At 42.8% G+C, this 4,678-nt stretch overlaps 1 protein-coding gene across 1 annotated transcript in view; it reads left to right on the top strand.

Annotated features, from left to right (window-relative positions):
• The window catches only part of LOC100942622 (S-adenosyl-L-methionine-dependent tRNA 4-demethylwyosine synthase), a 196,065-nt gene that overhangs the window by 19,617 nt on the left and 171,770 nt on the right, over positions 1-4,678 (top strand). The window lies entirely within an intron of this gene.

Here is a 4,678-nt window from a genome sequence, read left to right as displayed (position 1 = left end):
GTTTGGCAGGCCCAGGCTGGATTCGAACCTGCCACCTTAGGTGTATGTGGCTGGTACCTTATCCGCTTGAGCCACAGGCGCCGAGCCTAATGACCATTAATTAAATTATTTTTGAAAGACAGTCAAAGCATAGTGAATATACTCTTTTTTAAAATTCTTTTTTCGTATCAACATAATTTAAATGTGCTGTGGAAGTTTAACTGTAGGTTCAAGTGGGCCATGAGATAAAAAAGGTTGAAAAACACTGCCCAACCTTCTCCTTGGGTTCAATTAATTTGCGAGAGTGTCTCACAGAATCCAGGAAAACACTTAACTTAGGTTTACTGGCTTATTATAAAAGATATCACTGGCTTATTATGAAGGAAACCAATAAACACCAGATGAAGAGATGAATAGGGCAGGGTATAGGGGAAGGGGTGGGGAATTTCTACGCTCTCTCAGGGCACATTGCCTTCCAGAAACCTCCACATGTTTGGGTATCTGGAAACAACCTGAATCCATTGTTTCAGGGTTTTTTGTGCGGGGTTGTTTTCTTTCTTTCTTTCTTATTTTTTTGAGACAGAGTCTCAAGCTGTCGCCCTGGGTAGAGTGAGGCGGCATCACAGCTCACAGCAACCTCAAACTCTTGGGCTTAAACCATTCTATTGCCTCAGTCTCCCAAGTAGCTGGGACTACAGGTGCCTGCCTTGACACCTGGCTATATATTTTTTGTTGTTGTTGTTGCAGTAGTCAGCAGGCCCGGACTGAGTTCGAACCCGCCCCAGCCTAGGTATCTGTGGCCGGCACCCTACCCACTAAGCTACGGGCACCGCCCTGGGTTGTTTCTTTGCTGATATTTTCTTTCTGGTATCTCATCTAGTTTCATGGCTTTAAACACTGCTGATATTGCCAGTTATTCTCATATATTTGAATTTCTGTCTCTAAGGTCTACCCTGAATACCATTCTCATATATTGCAGCGGCCTCTTTAAAATTTATATTTGTACGTCTGAGACATCACATACTTCACACATCCAAAATGGAGCTTCTCGTTTCCACTCTCCCCGCCTGGTTCAGCTAGCGTTTCTTGTCTTAATAAACATCACCACTGTCTCCATTGCTTAAAAAAGAAACCGGAGAGCCCTTCTGGTTTCCTTCCTTTTCCTCATCTCTGCATTTAATTACTCAGTAAGTGTGGCTGGTTCTTTGTCTGAAACAGGGATCCGCAAACTTTCTGACCCCTGTGAATACCTGTGAACGACAACTGCAGTGTTCTCAGGAAGAGAAGATACTGGCCAGGACTAAAGAGTAACAGGAGAGCAGATGATTGAATGTTCAAACTCCTTTGTCTGGTAAAGGGCCAGCTATTACATATTTCCAGCTTTGTGGGCCATGTGGTTTCTGTTGCACTTATCAGCTCTGCCACTGAATCTAGAACACAGCCATAGGCAATGTGTTAATGAATTGTCATGTTGAGATTTGGCTCAGGGCTGGCTGGATTTGGCCTATGGACCATAGTTTGCTGATCTCTGGCCTAAAATATCTCAGCTCCATCAATTTCCTTCCATCTCTACTGCTAACCTGCAAGTTCCAGCCATATTTCTTGACCAGACAACTGTGGGAACTTCCTATCTGGTCTCCACTCTTGTCCTTCCATCTCTCCATCCAGCTTTCAGAGTGATCTCAAAAAACACAAGTCAGATCATGTTACTCCCATTTTAAAGCTTTAAGGGATTTTCCATTGTGTTTTAGTAAAAGCTGTATTTCTTAGCATGATCTTTGCACCTAATCTGACTCTTGAATTTCTTCACCTTTAAACTGCTAATCTCTCTCTTAACAAGCTCTAGCCACACTGGTATCCTGGGTGCTGAAAATATTTGCCAAAAGACAAACAAGTTTGAACTTCCCATTTTCTGCTCTCCTGTTGCTCTTTGTCATTTTTACAATCCGTACTTGTTCAGGCCAGTATCTTCTCTTCCCTAGAGGACTGCAGTCAGTAAGTTATTCGCAGTTATCCTTGTCTACAGTCAGCTTCCTGAAATGATCTTCTAATTTCCCAGTAGAGTGAGCTATTGTGATACAGATTTATATTATTTCTCTGTTTAGATGACTTCAGAAGCTTCCCACCCTCTCTCTCTGGGACATATAAGATCCTATACAGAGCCGGGTGTAATCCTAGCACTCCGGGAGGCTGGGGTGGGTGGATCGCCTGAGCTCACGAGTTCAAGACCAGCCTGAGTCAGAGTGAGACCTCATCTCTAAAAATAGCTGGGCACTGTGGCAGGCACCTGTGGTCCCAGCTATTTGGGAGGCTGGAGAAGCGCTTGAGCCCACGAATTTGAGGTTGCTGTGAACTATGATGCCACAGCACTCTACCAAGGGTGACCTAGTGAGACTGTCTCAAAAAAGAAAAAAAAAAGGCCCTGTACAGTCTGGTCCACATCTTCTTCTGTAGCCTTATCTCCCCAGGCTGTATGCTTTATTTTTTATCTACTGGTAATTTCTGACTTGCTTATGATTGCCACTGGCCTCCTGCTGCTTGCCTGAGTAACCTTGCCCTTCTAATATCAGCAAATTTCCCACCTGACTTCTCCTAGGCTGCCCAGTTTAGCCTCAGTATTTGGCTAAGTCTCATTCAGGCAGCCTCCCATGGGTTTTGAGCCAGGCTGCGTGGCTTCCTATTGTATTCCTAAAGCCTTTCATTGAAGCTTTACCACTTTAAGTATCTGTCTCTGTCTCTCCATTCCTCTCGCTGGGGATTGCCGTCTCTCTGGGGTTAGGGAAATGTGTCGAGTTAATTTTCTAGCCCTAGTGGCCATCATGAATGGATCCATTGTTTATTGAGGAGAACTTTTGAAGTTTCCCAAGGTCACAGAGCCAAATTTACAGCAGTTGTGGTTAGATTTTATGTGAAGATGGAATGGGTGTGTTTGGGAGGCAGTACATTTCTGACATGAGACTTATTGTCAAAAACTATGAGGGTCTAAGGAGAAGTTATAAAGGAGAGTCTAGTATGGAGATCAGCAAACTGGTTCACTGGGCAGACCTAGCCTGCTGCCTGTGTTGTTTTTAAATAAGGGTTTTGGGAATACGACCATGCTTATTTATGTATCTCTTGTCATAGCTGCTTTGTGTTAGAGTGGCAGAGGGGCATAGCTGAGACAGATTACATGTCCTGACCTTGCAAGGGAGGGATATGTAATCTCTACACATGTGGCTTTTATACTGTATACTGTTTACTGAGTTTACTGACCTCTGGCCTAGCAAAAGGTGGGGAGATTGGTCCAGATGATCCCTGATGTCTTTTCTGTGTCTGAGATTCTGCAATTTATTAGAAATGAGGTAGCAGCACCAGGGACATTGACAATACTAATTTCTATTGCACTCCTAGGAAAATAAGTATATCAAGAGAGGCCAGTACTGTGCACTTACGTGTGTAGACACATCGGTTGGAAATCACTGGACTAAAAGATTTAACACTGGACTAGTTGTTAGAAAGTCTGTTTTGGGTGGTGGTGTTCTCATCTCTGTTCTTGATGAGCATGCGTTTGGGAGATGAGGGTGGAGTTAATTGGCAGAAGTTTTCTTTCTTTCTTTTTTTTTTTTGTTATTGTGTTAAGACATTTATATTCTACATTTAGTAAATTTCACATGTACCCTTGTAAGATGCACCGTAGGTGTGGTCCCACCAATTATCCTCCCTCCACTATCCTCCCTCTCCCTTCCCTTCTCTCTCCCCTTTCCCCTTCTTCTTGGGCTATAATTGGGTTATAGCTTTCATAAAAAAGCTATAAATTGGTTTCATGGTAGGGCTGAGTACATTGGATACTTTTTCTTCCATTCTTGAGATACTATGCTCAGAAGATTATGTTCCAGCTCCACCCATGTAAACATGAAGGAGGTAAAGTCTTCATCTTTCTTTAAGGCTGCATTATATTCCATGGTGTACATATACTACAATTTATTGATCCATTCATGTGTCATTGGGCACTGGGCTTCTTCCATGACTTAGCAATTATGAATTGTGCTGCAATAAACATTCTGGTACATATATCTTTTGTTATAAAGTGATTTTTGGTCTTCCAGATAAATACCTAGCAGAGGAATTGTAAGATCAAATGGCAAGTCTATTTTTAGATCTCTAACTGTTCTCCAAACATCTTTCCAAAAGGAATGTATTAGTTTGCATTCCCACCAGCAATATAGAAGCGTTCCCTTTTCTCCACATCCACGCCAACATCTCTGGTTTTGAGATTTTGTGATGTGGGCTAATGTAATTGGCAGAAATTTTCTGTTGAAGCTGGGTTGAGATACTTTGAAGAACACTTTTGTAAGCCTATTTCTGGAAAAGGTTCGTTTTCTGGAAGCAAGGCAAAGAAGACTCTACTCATTTATCTGTAAAATAGAAGATATCGTAGTGAGCCAGCTGTATAGCCTCTGCTTCCGTAGTATCCATCTTGGTTTTGAGTAGAAGTAAGAATGTCCATGATGGTCCAATCACCTGGGGCAGGACGGATAGTGACGTGGAAGAGGAGCTGTTTATTTTGTATTGAACACGTGATGAGTATGTCTGACTACCTGGTGTTTCTCTGCTACCCTCCCGGGCATCTTAGCCAGCAAGTGCAGGTGATTGATACCTTGTTTCTTTTCTTTAAAGTGATTTTTTGGCTCCGCACCTGGGGCTCAAGTGGCTAAGGCGC

The sequence above is a fragment of the Otolemur garnettii genome, unplaced genomic scaffold (assembly GCF_000181295.1).
Source record: "Otolemur garnettii isolate 467f Iridium unplaced genomic scaffold, OtoGar3 scaffold00077, whole genome shotgun sequence".
Lineage (NCBI taxonomy): Eukaryota > Metazoa > Chordata > Mammalia > Primates > Galagidae > Otolemur > Otolemur garnettii.
This window is presented reverse-complemented; position numbering and strand designations above follow the sequence as displayed.